We start from the raw sequence: 17,139 nt of genomic DNA, 5'->3' as shown, positions 1-17,139 counted from the left end.
TGGTTCCCGCATGTGCCTTTGTGAACTTTCCTCAAAACATATTCGGTGTCTCCCGGTCCCAGACATATGGTGAGTGGGCCATCGAACGTTCTTCTGAATAGGGTGTAATCTTTGGATAGGCTTAACCTGGCCGCCTTCATGCGGAAAGCTCACGATTCTTTAGGATCTGAAGGCAACTTTCAAGTTTCCGGGTAATCTATATACTTGTTTCCCTAGTCCCAGTTTAATCTTGTCGAGTTTATTTTGGCGTGGCGTTCTTCCACTACCGATTTCATGAGTTGTACGACAGTTCCCGAACTGAATCCATCATCATCAACCGACAATACTAAGTTAGCCAAAGCATTGTCTTTGCTATTTTGATCCCGGGATACATGTTGCAGGGTCCACTCATTGAATCGATGTAGTGTTACCTGTAGTTTATCCAAGTATCTTCGCATTCATTCCTCTTTCAATTCGAACATCACATTGACTTGATTCACCACAAGGAGGGAATCGCATTTAGCTTTGATCACCTCGGCCCCCAAGCTTTTAGCTAGTTCAAGACCTGCAATCATGGCCTCATACTCGGCCTCATTGTTAGTCAATTTCATAGTCCTAATAGATTGCCTATGTCACGGGCCGACTTCCTCGCATAAGTCAGCGGCACCGAATAGCCCGTGCGGCGCCTGCAGTCACCCCTCACTGCAGGACAGCCTTTCTCCTTTCCCAAGATTTCTAGCACAATCTTATGCCTGTGGTGAAGCCTACCTATGAGGCTTGCTCCAGCTGTGCCACCTGTTTGATGTCTAGGATCATGGCCTCGACTAATTATGGCGCATCGCATCTGCTGGATCTCATCCATGCGCACACCCGGGGTTGGCTTAGGACATGTCTTTCCCTCGCCTAGAACTGAGCATCGCTCTCGCATGCACAGTCCAATACTCAAGCTTGACACTCGCCTCGTGCATCCGCATCCAGTTTGTGCTTCGCTCGAGTAAGGCAACCTTTAGTCCTTGGCCTATTTCATGTGTGTATTTCATGACATGCCCATACATAGACTTCTCGACATACTTCCATCCCGAATAGTGCAGTGTCACCCCACAACTGTATGTCTAGGCCAACAGACCCTTGCTCGCATAGCTGAACCCAAGCTAAGCTCACAAGTCGACACATGAAGCCCCTAAGATAGGTGATTCAAGTATACAATTGACACGGAGGTCTTGATCCATCATTTTGGCAGCCCGCGGGGCCTACTCATTCCACACATCAAGCCTTCAGCACCTGTTGGGTGCCTAATGCTAGCCCGAATGTGTCGCGCCGTCCATATAGTTCCCTAACTCGTATGGATACCTAAGATACTCCTTTGAGTCATCGAGGCAGGCCCTTGAGTTTCCCCCTCAAGGTCACTCATTTGATATCGCTTGGTGGCAGCACGCAAGAGGGAGGCATGTTGAGCTTCAATACCTCTACCCCCCCCCCCTCCTATATATGCTTAAAATAAAAAAGCCCAAGATTCACCAGTAGACATGTCTACGTTAGAGAATCAGAAGAACCTTTTTCTCACCGGATCAGAACGAAATCACAACCCCCAAAATGCGGGGTGTGACATCCTCCCACACTCATCATGTCATCATCCCCGATGACACAACAATGCCCACGACAACCCGGAGTCTGCCCCCTCAGGGATGTATACCGCGACTCCCTTAATCTTGTGGGTCGGACTTCCTCGAACTCCTGCTCAACATGAAGTCGTGCCCCTTGCACTTCTCCCCCAAGTATCTTCCAAGCGTGCCTCTGCACTTCACCTCCTCTCGGTGTTCGCTTGGAAAGTGCCTCCGCACTTGCACCCTCTAGTGTCTAACGTTGTGGTGACTCACACTAGTCAACCACACCATGACTCTCACGGCCTTCATGTCCGTCCAAATCTCTTCCCTCAATGGTAAGCACATCAGCGTGCTCTTTGGCGCATCTCCCATAGCAGTATCGCTCACGTACCCTTTTCACACCCTCTAGCATAGCTCCTGTAGCTCAATCGCTCTCGTAGCCTTTTCCTTGCCCTTATTACCTTTGAAGATTTGCTTTCTTGAGGACTCACAATTTTGCTCGAATGCCTCTGCATAGGCGGATCCTCTATCACTCAATGTGGAGGATACTTCGCAGCACTTCCGTCCCACTTGGCATATTTGTCGGCCTTAGGAAATTCATGCTGCAACATGGAACCTTTGGCAACTCAACTTCTTTGTACCCTTTGGCACTCAGTAAGCTCTTGGGATGTACTCTCGGTGAGTACTACATTCTCAAAGTTATAGCATCGCCACATTCACGAACAAAGCTCTTTGTTTTCTAACTGTCACTTCCTCAGCAAGTACCCAATGCTCCCGGTAGTACTTCTGTACTCGCCCTATAGACAAGAACTCTCTTGGTTCTGCCAGCACGGCTTCCCGGTTCGGTGTGCCTATCACTTGGCCCCATCTCAATGGTCCCCGATCATTTGGCATACCCCTTTCTAGAAATACACCTTCTAACTTGGAAACACGCCCAATTCTGAAGCTTCGCTATTTCCTTCAAATTCGTCTCCTCAACTTGGCAATTCCCTCAGGCAGTTCACAAGGATGTCCTGCAGGAAAGACACTCAACTGATGCACTGCTCGCATCTTTGGCAAGATCTCCGCACGATCATGCACATTGTTTATAGTCTACGGCTCACGTTCTTTGCAATATGGTTGCTCGACCTAGCAAACATGGTCTTTTCTTGAACACCTGACTTATCGGCATATAATCACTTTCAATTGAAGCTTGGACTTTCGAAAGAAACTGGGGTCACCCATTTCCTTCTTCAAAACGGCCAACAGCTCCAACTGGCTGCTTATCCCACTGCTAACAGAGTCTCTGACATACTTTCATATCATCACAATCAAGAACAATTGAGCTTCTACTAACCGTCTATCCCTTCTTGTGGAACTATCCCAACAGCATCGCGCAATGGCCCTCATTGCAAGCAAAATGTGCCTCAATAGAATCCCTCTGAAAATAGCAATCGCTGCCAGGAAGACATCCATAACGATATCTCAATCAAACTAGGATGCACCAAAATCACCTTCCAAAACACAGACGATGGCGGAAACAACAACTGTGAAGTGGTCTGATTCTAATGATCGTAGTTCATGGATGATAAAGAAATTTTGTCCATAACTCACACGACCAATCCCTTTTTTACCAGTAGTATCGGGTTCTCGATCTCTGGTGGCATATGAACATCAATCTCTGCTTCGATATCATCTCTGCACTGACATCCAAAATGCACTCGCCATCTCAACTTCTGCTTTGACATCATGTCATGGCATAGTATGGCCTTAATCAGCTCTGATATTACATGTCACGGGCTGACTTCCTCACGTACGTCAGCCCCACCAAATAGCCCGTGCGGCGCCTGCAGTCACCCTTAGTTGTAGGCCAACCTTTCTCCTTTCCTAGGTTTTCTAGCACGATCATGTGCTTGTGGTGAAGCTTATATATGAATCTTGCTCCAACTGTGTTGCGCATCTGATATCTAGGCTCATGGCCTCAACTAATTTTGGTGCATCGCATCTGCAGGATCTCATCCATACGCACACCCGGGGTTGGCTAAGGACATGTTTGTCTCTCGCCTAAAACTAAGCATCGCTCTCGTGTGCGCAGTCCAATACTCAAGCTTGACACTCACCTCGTGCATCCGCACCCATGTTGTGCTTCGCCCGAGTAAGGCAACCTTTACTCTTTGTCCTACGTCATGTTCTTCTTTCATGAATGCCTATACAAAGACTTCTCCACATACTTCATCATGAATAGTGCAATGTGCCCCCACAACTGCACGTCTAGGCCAACAGACCCTTACTCGCATAGCTGCACCCAAGTTAAGCTCACAAGTCGACACATGAAGCCCCTAAGATAGGTGATTCAAGTATCCAATCGGCACGGAGGTCTTGATCCATCATTTTGGCTGCCCGCGGGGCCTACTCGTCCCACACATCAAGCCTTCAGCACACGTTGGGTGCCCAACGCTAGCCTGAAGGTGTCGCGCCATCCATAGAGTTCCCTAACTTGTATGGATACCTAAGACACTCCTTTGAATCGTGCAGGCAGACCCTTGAGGTTCCCTCTCAAAGTCGCTCATTTTGTATGTCTTGATGGCAGCACGCACAGGGGAGGCAGGTTGAGCTTCAATACCTCTACCCCCCTTATATATGCTTAAAATTAAAAGGCCCAAGTTTAACTAGTAGACATGTATACATCAGAGAATCAGAATGACCCATTCTTGCCTAATCAGAACAAAATCACAACCCCCAAAATGCGGGGTGTGACAGCCTAACTATGTTACCCGTGGGCGGCTTCAACATGATGCCGAGTCTGGACCCTTTTGCGTTCGAAGCACCATCCGTAAAGAGGGTCCTGATCCCCGAGGAGGTCTTCGAGGTTAACAAAAATTCCTTTTTGACTTCAGGTATTAAGGCCGGCATGAAGTCAACTATGAAGTCTGCCAAAATTTGAGTTTTAATGGCGGTTCGGGGTCGATATTCAATATCATACCCACTAATTTCCATGGCCCATTTGGACAATCGTCCCGAGAGCTCGGACTTGTGCATTATGTTCCTCAATGGTAAGTACTCACGACACATATGGGATGACACTGAAAGTATGGCCTCAACTTCCTTGAAGCGCTTAGCAAATCGAGCGTCAATTTCTCCAAGTGAGGATACCTCGTTTCGACCTCTCCTAGAGTCCTGCTAACATAATATATAGGAAATAGCATACCTTCTTCTTCCCAGACTAAGACTCCACTTATTGCTATCTCGGATATCGCTAAGTACAGGAATAACAGTTCGTCTGTCTTCAGAGTATGAATCAAAGGTGGACTCGAAAGGTACCGTTTGAGTTCTTCCAAAGCTTGTTGGCACTCTGGGGTCCACGAGAAGCTATTCTTCTTCTTCAATAAGGAGAAGAACTGATGGCTCTTATCGGAGGGCCTCAAAATGAACTGACCCAGGGCGGCTATGCGCCCGGCTAGCCTTTGAATGACCTTGACATTATCCACCACAGTGATGTCTTTTATGGCCTTGATCTTGTCGGGGTTGATCTCGATCCCCTGATTGGACACCATGAATCCAAGGAACTTCCCGGACCCAACTCCGAATGCGCATTTCTCCGGGTTCAACTTCTTATTATATTTCTTCAGTATGTTGAAGGTTTCCTAAAAATGTTTCAAATGGTCCTCTGCTCGCAGGGACTTAACTAACATGTCGTCAATGTAAACCTCCATAAATTTTCCTATTTGCTCTTCGAACATCCGATTTACTAGACGTTGGTAAGTGGAACCAGTGTTTTTTAGTCCGAATGGAATTACGCTATAACAATAGGTTACGTATTTAGTTATGAAGGAAGTCTTTTCTTGGTGGCCCGGATCCATTTGGATCTGGTTGTACCAGGAATAGGCGTCAAGAAAGATGAGTATCTCGTGGCTGACCGTCGCATTGATCATGCGATCGATGTTAGGCAAAGGAAAAGAGTCCCTAGAGCATGCCTTGTTCAAGTCTTTGTAGTCCACACACATTCTTAACTTATATCCATTTTTAGGCACTACCACTACGTTCGCTAACCAATCCGGGTACTTAACTTCCCGTATGGAACCTATTTTAAGGAGTTTGGATACCTCGTCTTTGATGAATGTAACGATTTTGGACTGAGGCCTCCTTTTCTATTTAACCGGGTGAAACTTAGGATCTAAGCTCAGCTTGTGAGTAGTTATTTCTGGCGGGATCCATGTCATGTCAAGATGGGACCAAAAAAAATAGTCTATGTTAGCTATAAAGAATTTAATGAGTTTTCTCCTGAGCTTGGCAGTTAGCCTTGTGCCCAGGTATACCTTCCGATCGGGCAGGCGCTCGATCAATATGACTTTCTCCAACTCTTCAACCATTGACTTGGTGGCATCAGAATAGTCAGAGGCTATGAAAGACCTGGGGACTCTGTAATCGCCATCATCGTATGTCCCCTACTTTTCTGGTTCGGTCGGGGCCGGTGTCGGTGATTGCTATTTGGTTTCTTCGTTGGTGACCGAATCAGGTTCTTCGATGTTGAAAGTGCGGATATCGGGACCACTTTATCGACCGCGAACATCTCTTTTGGAGCCGGTTGCTCTTCGTAAACTGTTTTGATCCCTCCTGGTGTGGGGAATTTCAATTCCTGGTGTAATGTCGAGGGTACTGGCCTCAGGTTGTGAATCCATGGCCTCCCGAATAAAGCATTGTATCTCATATCTCCTTCGATCACGTAGAACTTTGTTTCCTTAATGGTTCCGGCAGTGTTTACCGGCAGGGTTATCTCCCCTTTAGTGGTCTCACATGCCATGTTAAACCCATTTAATACTCGGACTGCAGGACCAATTTGGTCTTGTAGACCTAGCTGTTCCACGATCCTCGATCTAATGATATTGGCCGAGCTACCTGGATCAGTTAACACACGCTTAACTCGAGATTTATTTATGAGTATAGATATTACTAGTGCATCATTGTGTGGTTGCACGATGCCTTCAGCGTCATCGTCGTTGAAAGATATGGTTCCCTCCGGTACATAATCTCGAGTTCATTTTTCCCTTGTAATGGACACTTTAGTGCGCTTTAACATCAGCCTCTAGGGGACGTCAACCACGCCAATGATCATTTTGATGATGTGCTGAGGTTTCTCTTGCTCAATCTACTTGTTGGAGTCCCTGTTCTAGAAGTGATTTTTGGCTTGATCACTTAGAAATTCTCGGAGGTGTCCGCTATTGAATAATGGGACTACATCTTCTCTCAGTTGTCGGTAGTCTTCGGTTTTGTGGCCTTCAGTGCCATGATACTTACACATTAAGTTGGGGGACCTTTGGGCAAGATTGGATTTCAATGGTCGAGGCCACTTAGTATCTTTGATACGTCTGATGGCTGATACGATGTTGGAATCATCGATGTTAAAGTTGTACTACGATAACCTTGATGCTTCCTTAGATGCAATGGGTCTATCAAAACCGTTTCTGCTCATGAGTCCTCGGTTATTAGGACCTCGGTCACTTCTTCTTTCACTTCTCATAGTGTTGCATCCGGACCCATTACCCCTTTGATTTCCAATGTATGGTTGATACCGGTCTCGGTCACTAGTCTTGACGGGATAAACGGACCTGAAAGAGGCCCCGAGTTGATCGTCTTCGACTCTAATATTTGATTGATACCTGTTATGGACGTCGACCCAAGTTACTACTAGGTATTCTATCAAATTTTACTTCAACTATTGTGAAGCTAATGATCTTTGGTGATTGAGTCCTTGGGCAAAGGCCTGAATGGCCCAATCGTTTGCAACCGGAGGCAGATCCATTCGTTCCATTTGAAACCTCGATACGAATTCCCTAAGCATCTTGTCATCTCTTTGCTTTACCTTGAAAAGGTCTGACTTCCTCGTCTCGACCAAGATGGCCCCAGCATGCGCTTTTACAAAGTCATCTACAAGCATAACATAGCTCAATTTTAGCTCCTTTTGACAAGGTCTCTCCGAACTTTTTCAGCAGAACGGACTTGATTTCATCATCTTCCAAGTCGTTCCCCTTGATGGCACATGTGTAGGAGGTCACATGTTCATTTGGATCAGTTGTCCCATTATACTTCAGAATTTTGGGCATACAGAACTTCTTTGGGAATGACTCCGGAGATGCGCTCAGAGGGAAGGGCTTTTGGACAAATTTGTTGGAATCCAGGCCCTTCAGTATCGGTGGTGCTCCAAGAATTTGATCGACCCTAGAGTTATAGGTCTTCACTTTTTTGTCGTTAGCTTCAATTTTATTTTCTCCCGACTCCACCCGTTTTGTTAGTTCCTCAAGCATCTTTATTATCTCGGGGTTGATCCTCGGTTCTGCTTCACCCGGCCTTTCTATGGCCGGTTCATCCCTGCGAGCATTTTCCCAGGATGATTCGGGCTCAACCCTGCTGGGGGCGCAGCTTTGGTTCTGTAACTAGGATATCACTGCCTGTTGAACCTGTAGCATTTTGAAGATCATGCACAAATTGATCTCATTACCTTCGCCGTCGTGTGTACTCTGGGCTTTCGACCGGGCTCTCCCGCGAATGCTATTTTCGGGGTCAGTAGGCAAGTTTCCTTCGATAGCCATGTGTGAATTAGCATCGATCGGATCAGCGATTGAAACTCCATTGGGGTCAACAGGGGGCATCTCGTTGCTGGGTACCAAGTTGTTGTTCTCGCCATGGTGGTCGAACTCAGCATCCACGTTCAAATAGACAGATTGGAAGTTCAACATTTTGAATTTTAACTTGAAATTAAAACTCAAAGAACAAGTGTAAAATAGAGTGTGTTATGGAAATTTGTATCAAATTGCCACTATTATCCTTAGCCCAACAGTGGGCGCCAAATTGTTTACCCTAAAAACGGATAACAATTAAAATTATATGTGGTTTTTGTAACACTCCGGAAAATTTCGAAGTACTTGAGCGCTAGTAAATAAGTTGATGTGCGCTAATTATATTTTTTTGTGTGTAGACAAGGACTATTATATGAATGATATAAATTGATCATGATAATATATGTATAAAATGCATTAATAATGGTTTATGGTCTAATAAGAGCCCCAAGGCTAAGGCAAGTTGAAACCTTCATGATAGAATAAAGTTTCAAGTGAGTTTGTACAAGACCTAACTTCAAACGGGAATACCTCTCTGGATATTAAGCGTTATATGGTGTATAACCTATCAAATTACATCTCTTTGAGTCTAGTTTCCAACGCTTCAAACCGTTAATCATTTCGACATTCCTACAAGAAGTTATGACCAAATTACCAAAGGCTGACAGAATGCGATTCTGCGACCATTATGTGATCGCAAAATGGTCGTAGAATGGACTAGAACAGCCCAGTTCTGGGTACCAATTTGTGCGACCCGCACATCAATTGTGCGGTCCATTGTGCGACTGCATAGCTGAGTTTGGAGGGTTACTTTTTCCCTTTTCATAACCCGACCCCATTTTGATAAATAGGCTTTGGGGCTTATTTTGGGGTGTTTTTCTGAGCGTTTTAGAGAGAGGAGGGATCCTAACATTATAATCATCCAATCTTGAACCAATCTTCAAGAATCAAGGAAGCTAATCACAAGATCTTCATCTAAGAGGTAAGATTCAAACCTTTAATCTTCAATTTCGAGTTTGTGGTAAAAGATTAGTGATTGGGAGTATGATTCTTGGGTGTAAGCGTATTATGTATATATGTTGTACCAATAAGATTTGTGGGAAGATTGTTGAGCTCAAATAAGTAAAGATTGAGTTATGGAGTGAAGGAAATCTTGTAGAAGAACCTTGTAGTTAAATTTGCACACCTAGTGTTTGATAAAATGCTCAAACGAGCTGAGACCATGAATATCTTCCTAATTATGGTTCAATTTTGTTATGTCTCAAAATAGATTGGGATTGCTAGAATTTTCGAAACGTTGTAGTAATTTAAGTAAAGCTCAAAGCGAGGTATGTTGGCTAAACTTCTTTCATAGAATTGAATTCCATGATGCTCTTGTAAGTCCCGAGATATTCTTTATAAATCAATTATTCAAATAAGCTTTGTGTTGAAAGGTACATATTCAAAATGTATTTCGGATACTCTTATCATATGATGTTATCCTTCGAGAATGTGTTCAAAGCATGAGTTGGGTATAAAAATATTATGACTCCAAGTAGCGTTTCAAGTGAAGGCTATTATGCCAAATTGTGTAACAAGTCTCAATGTACATAAGACTCTTATTTTCTCATAGGTGTATTAAAGAGGGGTTGCTCTGATGGTAAGCAACCTCCACTTCCAACCAAGAGGTTGTGAGTTCGAGTCACCCCAAGAGCAAGGTGGGGAGTTCTTGGAGGGAAGGATGTCGAGGGTCTATTGGAAACAGCCTCTCTACCTCATGGTAGGGGTAAGGTCTGCGTACATACTACCCTCCCCAGACCCCACTAGTGGGATTATACTGGGTTGTTGTTATTGTTGCTATTGTATTAAAAGTCGTGATTTGAGATTATTTGTTGTCGATAATTTATAAAGATGCTTGAAAGTGAAAGTAGTGAGTTGGGGATATAAAGTGTAGACACCGTGCCAATAATGAAATTTATGATTGTGGCTCAATAGAGCCAATGAAATGAAATGATGTGTGAAATATGATGATGAGTATTGAAAGTAATGAAATGAAAGTATGGAATATAAGATACGGCCATCGTACCATGAATGAAGAATAATATGTATGACAAAAAGGGAACCAATGAAATAATGATGTTGTATGTAATTGAAAGTACTAATGAAGTGATAGTATGAAGATGAGATATGGTTGTTCGCCTAAATGAGAATTATGAGGTGTTGTATATCCCAATGGTTTCAACTATAGTTGTATGCTTCTGAAATAATGTATGTAAATGACTTCAATGTTAAATCCTCAAGAATAATGAACTTAGCTAATGATCTCAAGATGTCAAGTGAGTGAATAACGAGATGGAAGGGAGATGTCCTATGCTAAATGATAATGAACCTTAAGAAAGGAAATTGGGCTTATGTACCATTGAAATTTGACTTATTGATTCACCATGCATGTGCTAATGTAATATGCTATGTTTCTCCGCGATGGGCATGAACATGAAGTGTTCCAATGATCCGTGAACTTACGACCTTAATGTAATGTTAATCATATCGCTTTGAGTTTATACATGGTTATATGTATAATATGATATGTGAACACTATGAACGGTCTATGAAACGCACAGGTGTATTGCGTAAGTAAACATTGTGAACGGTCTATGAAACGCACAGGTGTATTGTGTAAGTAAACACTTTGAACGGTCTATGAAACGCATAGGTGTATAATATTATATGTAAACACTGTGGATGGTCTATGAAACGCACATGTGTATTGTGTAAGTAAACACTGTGAACGGTCTATGAAACGCACAGGTGCATTGTGTAAGTAAACACTATGAATGGTCTATGAAACGCACAAGTGTATCGTATCGTATATGTGAATCCTGTTGACGGTCTATCAAACGCATAGGTGTACAATATGATATGTAAACACTGTGAACGGTCTATGAAATGTACAGGTGTATTTTGTAAGTAAACACTGTGAACGGTCTACGAAACGCACAGGTGTATTGTGTAAGTAAACACTGTGAATTGCCTATGAAACGCTCAGGTGTATCGTATGGTATATATGAATCTTGTGGACGGTCTATGAAATGCATAGGTGTATAATATGATACGTGAACACTGTGCAATGTCTATGAAACACACAGGTGTATTGTGTAAGTAAGTATTGTGAACGGTCTATGAAACGCACAGGTGTATTGTGTAAGTAAATACTATGAACGGTCTATGAAACGCACAGGTGTATCATATCGTATATGTGAATCCTATGAACGGTCTATGAAATGTATAGGTGTATTGTGTATGAAATCCTATGAACGGTCTATGAAACGCATAGGTGTATTATATGATATCTGAACACTAGGGACGGTCTATGAAATGTATAGGGGTAAGATAAGAGATGGATATGGACGGTCAAGTAAGATGCATTGGCAACGCAGACATTATGAGCCATTTTCATTGGCCTTGTTTGTACATGTTATTTCAATTGTTCCGCGTATAGATCATATGGCTCAATTGACCCTAAAAGAAGTTTAGAATGATGCAAGTATAATAAGGCTTGATATTTCAACCTACGCGATGTTTTGTAGTCTTTTGATGTACTTTAATGAAATAAATATGAAATGCTATGATTGATATAAAAATAAAGGGTTTGATGTCTCGAATAAGACAGCCTAGCTGATCGGGTCGTGATCGAACTCCGTGCTGAGAGGATGGTGGTATTGGTATTGTGAATAATGGTATTGTGAACAATGGTATATTGGTGCTAAGACTCATCTGAAATTATGGGAATTTACGTGACACTTGATGTTTTGGTATTGTTCAAGACTTTCATTGATTTTGTGATTATTCCTTCTTATAATATTAATTATTCTATTGAGAGGGTGTTTAGTTATACATACTAATACTGTTTCGATAGTACTAACGTCCCTTTTGCCAGGGGCGCTGCATCTTTTAATGGATGCAGGTATACTTCTACATGATGATATGGATCTTTGGTAGGGATCTTAAGTGCATCAGATTATGGTGAGCCTGCTACAATTCCAGTGGGCACTCGAGTCTAGTTGGTATTATGTACTTAGGTATCTATTGTTATATAAGCTCCATGCACACTGTGGGTCATGTACTTAAGTTTTGAGTCTCGTCATGTATTTATGTTCACGGATATTTCTGAAGCTGTGTACCCATCACGAGTGAAAAAGAAAAGAAAAAAGAACTATGGGCCATTGAGCCAAATGTATTCAATATGAAAGTCATGATCTAATTATGTTTTGATAAATCATGCATGAGTTATGATGAGAGGTTGATGTAACGTAGGCTTGCTCGACTGTGTTCACTCGGTTGAGCGTCGGTCGCGCTCCTCGAGTTTGGGGCGTGACAAACTTGGTATCAGAGCATGGTTAAGGAGTCCTAAGGTGTCATGCAGTTGTGTCAATAGAGTCCCTCTTATCGGTGTGTTGCCTGCCAAACTTATAATAGGGAGGCTACAACGATATTTAGGAAATATTTCTCTTCTTCTATCCTCGATCGTGAGTTAATGTTCCAAGTTAGTCTGAGAGTTCCCTTATTAATACAAAGGAATGTAGCACATCGTTCTACGATATAAGAAAGGCATAAGGATTAAAGGAATGACGCACATGATAGTCATAATGTGTGAGGAACCCAATTGTCCTCGTAATGGACGAAGAAAAAGCCAATGATACGACCAAAGGTAAGAAAGATCATAAAGTTGGCCTCGAGAGTCATAGTTGTTGATTTCATATATATATATATATATATATATATATATATATATATATATATATATATATATATATATATATGGTGCAAAGTGGTACTATCTATATGTTGTTTAGGATTGATTTCTAGGATTCTCTAACAGGTGGATAGGCCTAGTTACAGGGGAAACTCTGCCGCAACCCTTAAGAATTTGTTAAGATGGCCAAATTTTAAGGGCCCTAAGTAAGTTCAGATTTTGGGTAGGAAGTATAAGAACCATGTAGTCATAAGTTCTTATGTATAACGGTTGGAGGTAAAATTATGGTAACTCTATTCTTAGAAGGGACTTGTAAAATATTCGAGGACGAATGTTCTTAAGTGGGGGAGAATGTAACACCCCGAAAAATTTCGAAGTACTTGAGCGTTAGTAAGAAAGTTGATGTGCGCTAATTATATTATTTTATATGTATACAAGGACTATTATATGAATGATATCAATTTATCATGATAATATATGTATAAAGTGCATTAATAATGGTTTATGGTCTAAGAAGAGCCCCAAGGCTAAGGCAAGTTGAAAACTTCATGATAGAATAAAGTTTCAAGTGAGTTCGCACAAGACCTAACTTCAAACGGGAATACCTCTCTGGATATTAAGCGTTATATGGTGTATAACCTATCGAATTACATCTCTTTGAGTCTAGTTTCCAACGCTTCAAACCGTTAATCATTTCGACATTCCTACAAGAAGTTATGACCAAATTACCAAAGGCTTACAGAATGCGATTCTGCGACCATTATGCGATCGCAAAATGGTCGCAGAATGGACTAGAACAGCCCAGTTCTGGGTACCAATTTATGCGACCCGCACACCAATTTTGCGGTCCATTGTGCGACCGCATAGCTGAGTTCGGAGGGTTAATTTTTCTCTTTTCATAACCCGACCCCATTTTGATAAATAGGCTTTGGGGCTTATTTGGGGGTGTTTTTCTGAGGTTTTTAGAGAGAGGTAAGAGCATTTTAGAGAGAGAGAAGGAGGGAACCTAAAATTATAATCATCCAATATTGCATCAATCTTCAAGAATCAAGGAAGCTAATCACAAGATTTTCATCTAAGAGGTAAGATTCAAACCCTTAATTTTCAATTTCGAGTTTGGGGTAAAAGATTAGTGATTGGGAGCATGCTTCTTGGATGTAAGAGTATTATGTATATGCATTGTACCAATAAGGTTTGTGGAAAGATTGTTGAGCTCAAATAAGTAAAGATTGAGTTATGGAGTGAAGGAAATCTTGTAGAAGAACCTTGTAGTTAAATTTGCACACCTAGTGTTTGATAAAATGCTCAAACGAGCTGAGACCATGAATATCTTCCTAATTATGGTTCAATTTTGTTATGTCTCAAAATAGATTGGGATTACTAGAATTTTTGGAACGTTGTAGTAATTTAAGGAAAGCTCAAAGCGAGGTATGTTGGCTAAACTGCTTTCATAGAATTGAATTCCATGATACTCTTGTAAGTCGCGAGTTATTCTTTATAAATCAATTATTCCAAATAAGCTTTGTGTTGAAAGATATATATTCAAAATGTATTTCGTATACTCTTATCATATGATGTTATCCTTTGGGAATGTTCAAAGCATGAGTTGGGTATTAAAAGTCGTGATTTGAGATTCTTTGTTGTCGATAATTTATAAAGATGCTTGAAAGTGAAAGTAGTAAGTTGAGGATATAAAGTGTAGACACCGTGCCAATAATGAAAGTTATGATTGTGGACAATAGAGCCAATGAAATGAAATGATGTGTGAAATATGATGATGAGTATTGAAAGTAATGAAATGAAAGTATGAAATATAAGATACGGCCACCGTGCCATGAATGAAGAATAATATGTATGACAAAAAAGGAACCAATGAAATAATGATGTTGTATGTAATTGAAAGTACTAATGAAGTGATAGTATGAAGATGAGATATGGTTGTTCACCTAAATGAGAATTATGAGGTGTTGTATGTCCCAATGGTTTCAACTATAGTTGTATGCTTCTGAAAAAATGTATGTAAATGACTTCGATGTTAAGTCCTCAAGAATAATGAACTTAGCTAATGACCTCAAGATGTCAAGTGAGTGAATAACGAGATGGAAATGAGATGTCCTATGCTAAATGATGATGAACCTTAAGAAAGGAAATTGGGCTTATGTGCCATTGAAATTTGACTTATTGATTCACCATGCATGTGCTAATGTAATATGTTATGTTTCTCCGCGATGGGCATGAACATGAAGTGTTCCAATGATCCGTGAACTTACGACCTTAATGTAATGTTAATCATATCGCTTTGAGTTTATACATGGTTATATGTATAATATGATATGTGAACACTGTGAACGGTCTATGAAACGCACATGTGTATTGTGTAAGTAAACACTGTGAACGATCTATGAAACGCATACGTGTATAATATTATATGTAAACATTCTGAACGGTCTATGAAACGCATAGATGTATAATATGATATGTAAACACTGTGAACGATCTATGAAACGCATAGGTGCATTATGTAAGTAAACACTATGAACGGTCTATGAAACGCACAAGTGTATCGTATCGTATATGTGAATCCTGTGGACGGTCTATGAAACGCATAGGTGTATAATATGATATGTGAACACTACGAACGGTCTATGAAATGCACAGGTGTATTGTGTAAGTAAACACTGTGAACGGTCTATGAAACGCACAGGTGTATTGTGTAAGTAAACATTGTGAACGGCCTATGAAACGCACAGGTGTATCATATGGTATATGTGAATCCTATGGACGGTCTATGAAACACATAGGTGTAAAATATGATATGTAAACACTGTGAACGGTTTATGAAACACACAGGTGTATTGTGTAAGTAAACACTGTGAACGGTCTATGAAACGCACAAGTGTATTATGTAAGTAAATACTGTGAACGGTCTATGAAACGCAGAGGTGTATCGTATGGTATATGTGAATCCTATGAACGGTCTATGAAACGTATAAGTGTATTGTGTATGAAATCCTATGAACGGTCTATAAAATGCATAGGTGTATAATATGATATATGAACACTTGGGACGGTCTATGAAATGTATAGAGGTAAGATAAGAGAGGGATATGGACGGTCAAGTAAGATGCATTGGCAACGCAGACATTATGAGCCATTTTCATTGGCCTTGTTTGTACATGTTATTTTAATTACTTTATATTTGTTGTCGATAATTTATAAAGATGCTTGAAAGTGAAAGTAGTGAGTTAGGGATATAAAGTGTAGACACCGTGCCAATAATGAAATTTATGATTGTGGCTCAATAGAGCCAATGAAATGAAATGATGTGTGAAATATGATGATGAGTATTGAAAGTAAGGAAATGAAAGTATGGAATATAAGATACGGCCATCGTACCATGAATGAAGAATAATATGTATGACAAAAAGGGAACCAATGAAATAATGATGTTGTATGTAATTGAAAGTACTAATGAAGTGATAGTATGAAGATGAGATATGGTTGTTCGCCTAAATGAGAATTATGAGGTGTTGTATATCCCAATGGTTTCAACTATAGTTGTATGCTTCTGAAATAATGTATGTAAATGACTTCAATGTTAAATCCTCAAGAATAATGAACTTAGCTAATGACCTCAAGATGTCAAGTGAGTGAATAACGAGATGGAAGGGAGATGTCCTATGCTAAATGATAATGAACCTTAAGAAAGGAAATTGGGCTTATGTACCATTGAAATTTGACTTATTGATTCACCATGCATGTGCTAATGTAATATGCTATGTTTCTCCGCGATGGGCATGAACATGAAGTGTTCCAATGATCCGTGAACTTACGACCTTAATGTAATGTTAATCATATCGCTTTGAGTTTATACATGGTTATATGTATAATATGATATGTGAACACTATGAACGGTCTATGAAACGCACAGGTGTATTGCGTAAGTAAACATTGTGAACGGTCTATGAAACGCACAGGTGTATTGGGTAAGTAAACACTTTGAACGGTCTATGAAACGCATAGGTGTATAATATTATATGTAAACACTGTGGATGGTCTATGAAATGCACATGTGTATTGTGTAAGTAAACACTGTGAACGGTCTATGAAACGCACAGGTGCATTGTGTAAGTAAACACTATGAATGGTCTATGAAACGCACAAGTGTATCGTATCGTATATGTGAATCCTGTGGACGGTCTATCAAACGCATAGGTGTACAATATGATAT

Source organism: Nicotiana tomentosiformis, chromosome 1 (genome assembly GCF_000390325.3).
Source record: "Nicotiana tomentosiformis chromosome 1, ASM39032v3, whole genome shotgun sequence".
Taxonomy (NCBI): domain Eukaryota; kingdom Viridiplantae; phylum Streptophyta; class Magnoliopsida; order Solanales; family Solanaceae; genus Nicotiana; species Nicotiana tomentosiformis.
This window is presented reverse-complemented; position numbering follows the sequence as displayed.